The following is a 14,061-nucleotide window of genomic DNA, read 5'->3' as shown; positions in this document are numbered from 1 at the left end:
GCAGATGTATTAGTGTTGATTAGGTTGGAACCTTTGGATCAGGTTTTTTAGATGGAGATGTAACCCACCCAACTGTAGGTGATAACTGATTAGATAATTTCCAGAGGTGTGGCCCTGCCCATTCAGCGTGGGCCTTGATTAGTTTATTGGAACCATATAAGAGCTCAGACAGAAGTCGCTTGCTACAGCCTCAAGGGACACTTTGAAGAACACACAGGAGCTGAGAGGAGCTGAAACGCAACCTAGGAGCAAGCAGACACCAGCCACGTGCCTTCCCAGCTAACAGAGGTTTTCCGGATGCCACTGGCCATCATCCAGTGAAGATACCCTACTGCTGACATCTTGCCTTGGACACTTTATGGCCTTCAGGCTGTAACTTTATAACCAAATAAACCCCCTTATTAAAAGCCAATCCATTTCTGATATTTTGCATAATGGCAGCATTAGCAAACCAGCACACCCTATTAATATAAATGAAGTCTTTCATAGTTTTAAAACTCTATAATCATGGCTTGAGAGTAGGATGGATAGATACCGGCTGGGAATTCTTACATTCTACACAATAACATATTTATGTAGTCCTTATCAGTTTATAAAGTGCTTGCACACACACTCAATAGTCATGGATTATTTTTTACTATGGAGGGGCTCTGAGGGGGTTCTCTGATCTATTTTACTTCTTCTTCATGGCAACCTGAACAATTTAGGTTGATTCCCAGAGAAATAAATTCCACAGCTCCCTCCGGTTAGGATCTGATAATTTCCTCAGTTACTGAGAGTTCTCTTACTTCTATTTAAATCTGTCTGCTCTGGTTCTATCTTTAGTAGTCATTTAGATAAGACCTGAGGAGTTAATGTTTTCCTGGCAAAACCTGAAGGAAACCTTTGCTGTACTTTCCCTTCTTTCAAGCAGGCTAGAGAACTGCTTAGCAATAAAACACGAAGGTTGATGTACTTTAAATAAGGCAATCAGGCAGAAATGGCACATCTTAGGTCACGAGTAAAGACAGCTGGTCGATGGTTGAGGCGTGTACATCACTGGCACTGACGTCACTATTGGGTCTGAATACCATTGCATGATTCAGCCATGCTGGAAAGATACCATCCAGGGCCTTAGGGTAAAGGAGTTCTCGATCGTACAGAAACAGTGTCCAGAATGACAAAAATACAAATGTGGATACAGGAAAAGCCAGTGTGGTGAAAAGCAGGTCTCTGAAGGCGGTTATGAACTTGACGTCTTCTTTCCCTTTAATTCTTTTCAGCACATCATCCAGGCAGGCGACCCCAAAGAAAATGGCCTGCAAGAACAGATTAAGGAGCGTCAAGTACTTCCACCGGCCACCATTTCGAAATATTTCGGATTTCTGCTGGACCCCTCCTAATAGTGAAATGTACTAGTTGAGGAAAATATACCAGCTCAAAACAAGGAAGTGGTATATGCATGTAGCAGCCCTTGTCATGGCTAGCTCTGAGCAGACAACTGTGGTTGTTTCAGGAGCTTCCTTCTGGAGTCCTTCCTTGGGTCACGGAGGAGGTTGTTCCACCTATACAATGAACTTTTAGTTCAATTTCATGAACATCTGTTAAATGTACTAGATGTTGTGTGTACTGAGTCAAATAAGGTCATTTTAGGAGTTCATAGTCTAGTAGTTGTGACAGAAACATACCCACCTCAAACACTAGACATATTTTGAGACATGCAATAAGAGAAGCAGGAAACATAGCAGGGAAACATGGAAGAACAGGACTTACTCTGATTTGGGGGAAATCTTAGACAGCTCCTTGGAAAAGGTGTGTGATTTGAGCTGGGCTTTGCAGGATGGGAATGATTGGCAGAGATTGAAGTATGAAGGAATTCTATACAGAGAGGAAAGAGTGGGAAAGACCCAGGAGGAAGCAGGTGATAGGGATGTTTGGGAGATGGTGGAAGATGCTAAGCAGTTGTTTCAGGAGTGTAGCGGGGATGCTGGAGGAAGTTCAGGGGGCAACGCAGCACAAGGTAGCTGACACTACATTAGGGAGGATCCCACTCTCCACTCCCTTAGAATGAGAAGCCAAGAAGCCTGGATGCTATTCTCAGGACTGTGCAGAGCCACTTGAGATTTATCAGTATGGTTGAAACAGAGTGGTACAATCCTATTTTGGGGGGAGGGGTTTGAGAGTACGGTGATTAGAGGAGGAGGATGAAATTGAGACTGTGCTATTTGGCAAGGACAGAGGTTTCCATTTTAACCATTGAAGATAATTGTACAAGTTGGCTGGGACAACCCTGGAACAGAATATGGATAAAGAAAACCACAGATCTCAGCCTGACTGAAGCCATGGGTGCCCCCTTCTGCTCTCTCTTCCTGGCTCAGCCTATCCATAGTCAGTGGGAACAGAAGACACATTGGATGGTGGCCATGATGATGAGCTTGACTATTTTGAAACTGGCTTGAGGGTCTGGCCAATAGGATGGAGGAAACATTACGCCTAACGGGTGCTCCTCCTTTCTCCAAAACACACATATCCTACAGATAAATTTCCAGATACAGTAACAAAAAGCTGTGTTGGCAAATACAAATTACGATTACGATTCCAAGAAGCTTTGCTTGACCTCCCAGGCTAGGTTTGGGATCCCTTTCTGTGCTCCTACAGCCTCCCTGTGCATACCTCCACCAGCACTTTCCATACTGCATTGGAAATGTTTTATTGCTTTTTTTTTTTAACATCTCTACTCACTTTACCAGACTAATAAGCACCGTATTTTTTATTCCATCCCATGCTCTGGCACATAGTAGGCACTCAAGTTAAATGCTTGCTGAATGAAGGATTTCTGGTTGTAACACAAAGTCTCTTATTTACTTAGCTCCTTAATAAAACCTGAAGCCTACTTACCTTAAGCCATGCAATCCCTAAATCCTCTATGCACTAGAGACTAATCTTATTAGGTTTTTTTGACAGTAGCACTACCAGATACCTGCTCCTGGTTTTATTAGGTGAGATTATGCCAGTCATTTTTATTAATTTTCTATAGAGTTTCCTAGCATTGCAGTGGAAATAGCCTTTATGTTTTCCTCTAATGGGCTTTCTGGCTGATCACTGCTGCACTGCACTATCCAAGTCCCACCATTGTCACCCCTGCCCACCTCATATTCAGAATGTCTATGCGTTGACTCCCTGGAGTCAAGTCAAACCATGAATTTAAGATATCACTCCACCTGAAATACCCTGAATGTTTTAGACTTAAGCATTCAAATTTTTCTCTTTGGAAATTACATTTTTACTCTTCCAATATAGGCCAAAACTATAGCATCTTTTTTTTATAATAAATTTTATTTTGAAATAAGTTCAATCTTACAGGAACAGTTGTAAAAACAGTACAAACCCCATACATAGAACTCCATCATACCCTGACCCCCCTCACCCTCCCCCTATCCATCACCTTTAAGATCCTGTCACACCACTGTTTCTTTCTTTCCCTCTCTCCCTCCCTCCCTCCCTAACACCCATCATCTATTGCTCTGTCCTCTGAACATATGAGAGCAAGCTGCACATATCTTTGAACAAACAATATAATTCACATATATCTTTCCCATGGACAAGAAAATTCTTTTATGCAATCCCATTAAACGCAGCTAAGAAGTTCAAGAAATTCAACATTGATATAAAGCTTACATTCTATATTTCCTTTTTTTTTTCTTGTGTCCCATCTGTGTCCCTTTGAGCCTCCTCTCCTCTGACCTCAGATCCCATCCAGGATCATCCTTGGCATTTAATTGCCATCTATTTAGACTGTCTTATTTTTTTTTTCAACTAACTGTGGAAAGATGTATATAGCCTAAATCTTCCTATTCCACCCCTCCCTAGCATTCCATTACTGGGATTAATCACATTTAGAATGTTGCAATGCTATCACCTTCTGACCATCCATTTCTAGAAGTTTCCCTTCACCCCAAACAAAAACCCTACTCTCATTTCTTAACTCCCCATTGCCCCTTCCCCCACTTCTTGGAACCCCTACTCCACTTTTCATCTCTTTGGTCATATTCTCTGATACTTTCTTTGTGTTTGCCATGGGGCTTAAATTTAACATCTTAAATCTATAACAATCTTGTTTTTCTTTGATACCAACTTAACTTCAATGGGACACGTAAGCTGTGTTCCTATACTCCTCCATTCCCCCACCTTTATGTAGTTCTTGTCTAAAATTACATATTTTACATTGAGTCCAAAACCACCAATTTATCATTACAGTTTACGTATTTTAGATCCTGTAGGAAGTAAATAATGGAGTTATAAATCAACAATACAGTAGTATTGGTCTTTATATTTACCATGTGATCTTTACTGGAAATCTTTATTTCTTCATGTGGTTTCAGTCAATTGTTTAGTGTCCCTTCCTTTCAGCCTGCTTAGGACTGATCTACTGGTGACGAAGTCCCTCAGCTTTTGATTGTCCAGGAATGTTTTCATCTCCCCCTCATTTTTATCCTTCAGGTGTTTGTGAATTCTCCAAGTCTCTGATGGTTATCGACTTCTATTTGTATTCCATTGTGGTCAGAGAATGTGCTTTGAACAAATTCATTTTTTTATTTTTTATTTTATTGAGGCTTGTTTTTATGTCCCCGCATACAGTCCATTCTGGAGAAAGATCCGTGATCACTAGTGAAGAACGTGTGTCCCAGTGACCTGGGATGTAATATTCTATATATGTCTCTTAAAAGTCTCTATATCTCTCTCTCATTTCTTTGTTTCTCTGTCAGTAGGGCTCGCTTTAGTATCTGAAGTAGGGCAGGTCTTTTATTAGCAAACTCTCTCAGCATTTGTTTGTCTGTGAAAAATTTATGCTCTCCCTCAAATTTGAAGGAGAGTTTTGCTGGATAAAGTATTCTTGGTTGGAAATTTTTCTCTTTCAGAATTTTAAATATGTCATGCCACTGCCTTCTGGCCTCCATGGTGGCCACTGAGTAGTCATTACTTAGTCTTATGTTGTTTCCTTTGTATGTGGTGAATTGCTTTTCTCTTGCTGCTTTCAGAACTTGCTCCTTCTCTTCAGTATTTGAGAGGCTGATCAGAATATGTCTTGGAGTGGGTTTGTTTGAATTTATTCTATTTGGAGTTTGCTGGGCATTTATGCTTTGTGTATTTATATTGTGTAGAAGGTTTGGGAAGTTTTCCCCAACAATTTCTTTGAATACTCTTTCTAGACCTTTACCCTTCTCTTCCCCTTCTGGGACACCAATGAGTCTTAAATTTGGATGTTTTATTTTATCTATCATATCCCTGAGATCCATTTCATTTTTTTCAATTTTTTCCCCATTCTTTCTTTTGTTCTTTCATTTTCTGTTCTGTGCTCCTCGAGGAGGCTGAGTTGTTCAACTTCCTCTAATCTTGTATTATGAGTATCCAGAGTCTTTTTAATTTGGCTACAGTTTCTTTAATTTCCATAGGCTCTTCTATTTTTTTATTTACTCTTGCAATATCTTCTTTATGCTCTTCTAGGGTCTTCTTTATGTCTTTTATATTCTATGCCATGCTCTTCTTCAAGTCTTTTATATCCCGTGCCATGCTCTCATTGCCTGTCTGTAGTTCTTTGATTAATTCTGCCGGGAACTGTGTGTCTTCGCATCTTTTGATTTGAGTGTTTGGATTCGGGTTCTCCATATCGTCTGGTTTTATTATATGCTTTAAGATTTTCTGTTGTTTTTGGCCTCTTGGCATTTGCTTTACTTGATCTTTAATTTGTTAGAATTGCAGCTTGGTGACATACACTTTCTCTAACTAACCAGCAGATGGCGTCCGTGAGTCACTTATTCCCCTCAAGTCAGTTCTCCCCAACTTTGTGGTGTGTGGGGATCTGATTCTTTTGGGGTCCAATTGGTGCACTTAATTTGGGTGTGTTGTCGGTGCTGTCTGCCCTCAATGAGGGGTGTGTGCCTGAGCAGTTAGGGAGGAAGGGCAGGTTTAATAATCAAACCTCCCAGGTGTTCCCGGAGATTTAAGGCTGTTCTCTGCCACTGACCCAAAAGTCCTTGGTATTGGCGTAGGTTCCCTGGGATTTCCAAGCAGTTCCCCCCTCCCTGCTGTGCTTTTCCAGGACCTCTGCTGAGGGGGGGAGGGCCGTGCCACGTCACAAGTGAGCGCCGGCCTCCAGGGAAGCCCTGGGCCCCCGGGCTGTGTAGGGGCATTCCCTGCCCACTTCAAAGATGGTTGAATGGGACGCGTTAACTTCCCCCTTTTCGCATGGCTCCACCCTCCCAGCTCCGGGACAATCAGATGTGGGTGTATTCAAGGCCACTGTCCACAGCTAATATTGTGTCGTGTGAGCAGTGCTGTGGGAAAGACTCCCTGTCAGGCTGGGTTTCTTGGCTTGGCTCTGTGCTGTGTGTTCGGCCCGGGCTGGAGTAGCCCCACCCGCTGGGGAGACGGCTGCAAGTTGTGCGTCTCCCCTTTGATCCCCTGGACCCGAGACAATCAGCAGTGGGTGTGGGAAGGGGTATCCTCCACCCCAGACACCGAGGCGTTAGTCCAGACCGCTCCCGTCTTATCTGCAGCCATTCCCGTTTTTTTTTTGAAAACACCAACCCACTGTTTCCCCACACCGCAGCGTGGCCAAGGGATTCAGCTGACTCACTCACTCGTTTCAGAATGCAGACTCCTGGTTTCACCAAACGCATGGTCCCTGTGGCTTTAGCAGAACTTGTCCAGCTGGTGCTACTCTGGAAGTGGTGTTCCGGGTAACTTTCTTGTTTTTTATCTAGTGTTTTCCACGAAGGTGTTTTTTTCTCTGTGTCACCTAGCCACCATCTTAGGTTCCTCTATAGCATCCAAAATTAAAGATGTGGGGAGATGACCTTCCCCAACATCTTCTAAGCCCTGCCTGGGGTGATATGTATTAAGGGTTATGAGTCAATTAGCAAGAGGGGACAGATAAGGTAAATTTACTGATTTGTTAGAATGGCATTACTTAGACCCAGACCCTTCCTCACCTGCTTTGTCCTTGTGGATCTGCACTTCTCATTTGAATTTTATTTTTTAAATAAAAAACTATTTTTAGAGAAGTTTTAGGTTTATAGAAAAATTGTACAGGAAGTACCATAACTCATCTCCGCCCCCACACGTACATATGCAAACACACATTAGTTTCCACTATTAACATCTCTCATTTGTGTGTTACATTTGTTGCAATTGATTAACCAATATCGATTGATTATTAGTACATTCTGTCCATAGTTTCCATTAGGACCTACTCTGTGTGGTACAGATCTCTGAGTTTTGATAAATGCATAATGTATCTACTCTTATGGTATCATAAAGAATACTTTCACAGCCTAAATGCCCTTTGCTCCATATATATATATATATTTAATTAGAGAAGACTTAGGTTTACAGAAAAATAATGCAGAAAATATAGTTTCTACACATCCCTTCTCCCTCACAGTTTTCCCTATTATTAACACTTTGCAATAATGTGGTAACTTGTTATAATTGATGAACAATATTGTTATAATTATACTATTAATTATAGACCATGGTTTACATTAGGGTTCATTCTTTGTGTTGTAAAGTCCTAAGGTTTTCTTTAAAAAATATTCTAGTAAGATATATAAAACATTCAAATATATAATTCAATGGTGTTAATGGCATTCACAATGTTTTGCTACTATAACCACCATCCATTACCAAAACTTTTCCATCACCCCAAACAGAAACTATGCACCAATTAAACATTAACTCCCCATTTCCTACCTTTACACCAGCCTCAGTAACCTGTATTTTAATTTCAGACCCTATGAATTTGCTTATTCTAATTATTTCCTATCAGTGAGCTCAAACAATATGTCTCTTTTTGTTTCTTGCTTATTTCACTCAACATGTTGTCTTAAAGATTCATCTATGTTGTCTCATGTGTCAGAACTTTATTCCTTTTTATGGCTGGATAATATTCCTTTGAATGTATCTACCACATTTTGTTTATCCATTTATCAGTTGATGGACACTTGGGTTGTTTCCATCTTTTGGCAAATGTGAAAATATATGTTTGAATCCCTGCTTTCAATTCTTTTAGGTATATACCTGGAAGTGGGATTGCAGGGGCATATGATAATTCTATACATAACTTTCTGAGGAGCTGCCAAACTGTTTTCCACAGTGGCTGCATTATTTTACATTCCCACCAACAAAGAATGAGTTCTCACATTTCTTGACAACCTCTCCAACACTTGTTACTATCCGGTTTTTAAAAACATAGTAGCCATTATAGTGGGTATGAAATGAGAGCTCATTGAGGTTTTGATGTGCTTTTCCCTAATGGCTAATGATGAACATCTTTTCATGCCTTTATTGGCCATTTGTATATCTTCTTTGGTAAATGTCTGTTCAAGCCTTCTGCCCATTTTTAAATTTGGCCATTTGTCTTTTTGTCATAGAAGTATAGGATTTCTGAGGCGGGGCAAGATGGCAGACTGGTGAGCTGTATGTTTTAGTTACTCCTCCAGGAAAGTAGGTAAAAAGCCAGGAACTGCGTGGACTGGACACCACAGAGCAATCTGTCGTTGGGCATACTTCATACAACACTCATGAAAACGTGGAACTGCTGAGATCAGCGAAATCTGTAAGTTTTTGCGGCCAGGGGACCCGCGCCCCTCCCTGCCAGGCTCACTCCCGGGGGAGGAGGGGCTGTCAGCTCCAGGAAGGAGAAGGGAGAATTGCAGTGGCTGCTCTTATCGGAAACTCATTCTACTGATTCAAACTCCAACCATAGATAGACTGAGACCAGACACCAGAGACTCTGAGAGCAGCCAGCCCAGCAGAGAGGAGACAGGCATAGAAAAAAAACAACACGAAAAACTCCAAAATAAAAGCAGAGGATTTTTGGAGTTCTGGTGAACACAGAAAGGGGAAGGGCGGAGATCAGGCCTTGAGGCGCATATGCAAATCCCGAAGCAAGGCTGATCTCTCTGCCCTGTGCACCTTTCCTTAATGGCCCTGGTTGCTTTGTCTATTAGCATTTCAATAACCCATTAGATCTCTGAGGAGGGCCGTTTTTTTTTTTTTTTTTTTTTTTTTTTTAAATCCTTTTTGCTTTTTCTAAAACAATTACTCTAAGAAGCTCAATACAGAAAGCTTCAAAGAATTGAAATTTGGGCACGTCAAGTCAAGAGCAGAACTAAGAGAGCTCTGAGACAAAAGGCAATAATCCAGTGGCTGAGAAAATTCACTAAACAACACAACTTCCCAAGAAAAGGGGGGTGTCCGCTCACAGCCACCATCCTGGTGGACAGGAAACACTCCTGCCCATCGCCAGCCCCATAGCCCAGAGCTGCCCCAGACAACCCAGTGTGACGGAAGTGCTTCAAATAACAGGCACACACCACAAAACTGGGCGTGGACATTAGCCTTCCCTGCAACCTCAGCTGAATGTCCCAGAGCTGGGAAGGGGGAGCAGTGTGAATTAACAGAGCCCCATTCAGCCATCATTTGAGCAGACTGGGAGCCTCCCAACACAGCCCAGCAGCCCAGAACTGCCCTGGGGGGACGGCACTCACCTGTGACATAGCACAGTCATCCCTCAACAGAGGACCCGGGGTGCACAGCCTGGAAGAGGGGCCCACTTGCAAGTCTCAGGAGCCATACGCCAATACCAAAGACTTGTGGGTCAGTAGCAGAGACAAACTGTGGCAGGACTGAACTGAAGGATTAGACTATTGCAGTAGCTTTAAAACTCTAGGATCATCAGGGAGATTTGATTGTTAGGGCCACCCCCCCTCCCCGACTGCCCAGAAACATGCCCCACATACAGGGCAGGCAACACCAACTACACACGCAAGCTTGGTACACCAATTGAGCCCCACAAGACTCACTCCCCCACTCACCAAAAAGGCTAAGCAGGGGAGATCTGGCTTGTGGAGAACAGGTGGCTCGTGGACGCCACCTGCTGGTTAGTTAGAGAAAGTGTACTCCACGAAGCTGTAGATCTGATAAATTAGAGATAAGGACTTCAACTGGTCTACAAACCCTAAAAGAACCCTATCAAGTTCAGCAAATGCCACGAGGCCAAAAACAACAGAAAATTATAAAGCATATGAAAAAACCAGACGATATGGATAACCCAAGCCCAAGCACCCAAATCAAAAGACCAGAAGAGACACACCTAGAGCAGCTACTCAAAGAACTAAAGATGAACAATGAGACCATAGTACGGGATATGAAGGAAATCAAGAAGACCCTAGAAGAGCATAAAGAAGACATTGCAAGACTAAATAAAAAAATGGATGACCTTATGGAAATTAAAGAAACTGTTGACCAAATTAAAAAGATTCTGGACACTCATAGTACAAGACTAGAGGAAGTTGAACAACGAATCAGTGACCTGGAAGATGACAGAATGGAAAATGAAAGCATAAAAGAAAGAATGGGGAAAAAAATTGAAAAACTCGAAATGGACCTCAGGGATATGATAGATAATATGAAACGTCCGAATATAAGACTCATTGGTGTCCCAGAAGGGGAAGAAAAGGGTAAAGGTCTAGGAAGAGTATTCAAAGAAATTGTTGGGGAAAACTTCCCAAATCTTCTAAACAACATAAATACACAAATCATAAATGCTCAGCGAACTCCAAATAGAATAAATCCAAAAAAACCCACTCCGAGACATATACTGATCACACTGTCAAACATAGAAGAGAAGGAGCAAGTTCTGAAAGCAGCAAGAGAAAAGCAATTCACCACATACAAAGGAAACAGCGTAAGACTAAGTAGTGACTACTCAGCAGCCACCATGGAGGCGAGAAGGCAGTGGCACGATATATTTAAAATTCTGAGTGAGAGGAATTTCCAGCCAAGAATACTTTATCCAGGAAAGCTCTCCTTCAAATTTGAGGGAGAGCTTAAATTTTTCACAGACAAAGAAATGCTGAGAGAATTTGCTAACAAGAGACGTGCCCTACTGGAGATACTAAAGGGAGCCCTACAGACAGAGAAACAAGGACAGGACAGAGAGACTTGGAGAAAGGTTCAGTACTAAAGAGATTCGGTATGGGTACAATAAAGGATATTAATAGAGAGAGGGAAAAATATGGCAAACATAATCCAAAGGATAAGATGGCCGATTCAAGAAATGCCTTCACGGTTTTAACGTTGAATGTAAATGGATTAAACTCCCCAATTAAAAGATATAGATTCGCAGAATGGATCAAAAAAAATGAACCATCAATATGTTGCATACAAGAGACTCATCTTAGACACAGGGACACAAAGAAACTGAAAGTGAAAGGATGGAAAAAAATATTTCATGCAAGCTACAGCCAAAAGAAAGCAGGTGTAGCAATATTAATCTCAGATAAAATAGACTTCAAATGCAGGGATGTTTTGAGAGACAAAGAAGGCCACTACATACTAATAAAAGGGGCAATTCAGCAAGAAGAAATAACAATCGTAAATGTCTATGCACCCAATCAAGGTGCCACAAAATACATGAGAGAAACATTGGCAGAACTAAAGGAAGCAATTTATGTTTCCACAATAATTGTGGGAGACTTCAACACATCACTCTCTCCTATAGATAGATCAACCAGACAGAAGACCAATAAGGAAATTGAAAACCTAAACAATCTGATAAATGAATTAGATTTAACAGACATCTACAGGACATTACATCCCAAATCACCAGGATACACATACTTTTCTAGTGCTCACGGAACTTTCTCCAGAATAGATCATATGCTGGGACATAAAACAAGCCTCAATAAATTTAAAAAGATTGAAATTATTCAAAGCACATTCTCTGACCACAATGGAATACAATTAGAAGTCAATAACCATCAGAGACTTAGAAAATTCACAAATACCTGGAGGTTAAACAACACACTCCTAAACAATCAGTGGGTTAAAGAAGAAATAGCAAGAGAAATTGCTAAATATATAGAGACGAATGAAAATGAGAACACAACATACCAAAACCTATGGGATGCAGCAAAAGCAGTGCTAAGGGGGAAATTTATAGCACTAAACGCATATATTAAAAAAGAAGAAAGAGCCAAAATCAAAGAACTAATGGATCAACTGAAGAAGCTAGAAAATGAACAGCAAACCAATCCTAAACCAAGTACAAGAAAAGAAATAACAAGGATTAAAGCAGAAATAAATGACATAGAGAACAAAAAAACAATAGACAGGATAAATATCACCAAAAGTTGGTTCTTTGAGAAGATCAACAAGATTGACAAGCCCCTAGCTAGACTGACAAAATCAAAAAGAGAGAAGACCCATATAAACAAAATAATGAATGAAAAAGGTGACATAACTGCAGATCCTGAAGAAATTAAAAAAATTATAAGAGGATATTATGAACAACTGTATGGCAACAAACTGGATAATGTAGAAGAAATGGACAATTTCCTGGAAACATATGAACAACCTAGACTGACCAGAGAAGAAATAGAAGACCTCAACCAACCCATCACAAGCAAAGAGATCCAATCAGTCATCAAAAATCTTCCCACAAATAAATGCCCAGGGCCAGATGGCTTCACAGGGGAATTCTACCAAACTTTCCAGAAAGAACTGACACCAATCTTACTCAAACTCTTTCAAAACATTGAAAAAAATGGAACACTACCTAACTCATTTTATGAAGCTAACATCAATCTAATACCAAAACCAGGCAAAGATGCTACAAAAAAGGAAAACTACCGGCCAATCTCCCTAATGAATATAGATGCAAAAATCCTCAACAAAATACTTGCAAATCGAATCCAAAGACACATTAAAAAAATCATACACCATGACCAAGTGGGGTTCATTCCAGGCATGCAAGGATGGTTCAACATAAGAAAAACAATCAATGTATTACAACACATTAAAAACTCGAAAGGGAAAAATCAATTGATCATCTCAATAGATGCTGAAAAAGCATTTGACAAAATCCAACATCCCTTTTTGATAAAAACACTTCAAAAGGTAGGAATTGAAGGAAACTTCCTCAACATGATAAAGAGCATATATGAAAAACCCACAGCCAGCATAGTACTCAATGGTGAGAGACTGAAAGCCTTCCCTCTAAGATCAGGAACAAGACAAGGATGCCCGCTGTCACCACTGTTATTCAACATTGTGCTGGAAGTGCTAGCCAGGGCAATCCGGCAAGACAAAGAAATAAAAGGCATCCAAATTGGAAAAGAAGAAGTAAAACTGTCATTGTTTGCAGATGATATGATCTTATATCTAGAAAACCCTGAGAAATCAACGATACACCTACTAGAGCTAATAAACAAATTTAGCAAAGTAGCGGGATAGAAGATTAATGCACATAAGTCAGTAATGTTTCTATATGCTAGAAATGAACAAACTGAAGAGACACTCAAGAAAAAGATACCATTTTCAATAGCAACTAAAAAAATCAAGTACCTAGGAATCAACTTAACCAAAGATGTAAAAGACCTATACAAAGAAAACTACATAACTCTACTAAAAGAAATAGAAGGGGACCTTAAAAGATGGAAAAATATTCCATGTTCATGGATAGGAAGGCTAAATGTCATTAAGATGTCAATTCTACCCAAACTCATCTACAGATTCAATGCAATCCCAATCAAAATTCCAACAACCTACTTTGCAGACTTGGAAAAGCTAGTTATCAAATTTATTTGGAAAGGGAAGATGCCTCGAATTGCTAAAGACACTCTAAAAAAGAAAAACGAAGTGGGAGGACTTACACTCCCTGACTTTGAAGCTTATTATAAAGCCACAGTAGTCAAAACAGCATGGTACTGGCACAAAGATAGACATATAGATCAGTGGAATCGAACTGAGAATTCAGAGATAGACCCTCAGATCTATGGCCGACTGATCTTTGATAAGGCCCCCAAAGTCACCGAACTGAGCCATAATGGTCTTTTCAACAAATGGGGCTGGGAGAGTTGGATATCCATATCCAAAAGAATGAAAGAGGACCCCTACCTCACCCCCTACACAAAAATTAACTCAAAATGGACCAAAGATCTCAATATAAAAGAAAGTACCATAAAACTCCTAGAAGATAATGTAGGAAAACATCTTCAAGACCTTGTATTAGGAGGC

General features: G+C 40.6%; 1 pseudogene; it reads right to left on the bottom strand.

Annotated features, from left to right (window-relative positions):
• Nucleotides 1-989: 989 nt before the first annotated feature.
• Nucleotides 990-1,460, bottom strand: LOC119522477 (annotated as a pseudogene).
• Between the last annotated feature and the right edge of the window lie 12,601 nt (nucleotides 1,461-14,061).

Source organism: Choloepus didactylus, chromosome X, assembly GCF_015220235.1.
Source record: "Choloepus didactylus isolate mChoDid1 chromosome X, mChoDid1.pri, whole genome shotgun sequence".
NCBI classification, from domain to species: Eukaryota; Metazoa; Chordata; class Mammalia; order Pilosa; family Megalonychidae; genus Choloepus; species Choloepus didactylus.
The sequence above is the reverse complement of the archived record's forward strand: the minus strand, read 5'-3'. Positions and strand labels throughout refer to the sequence as shown.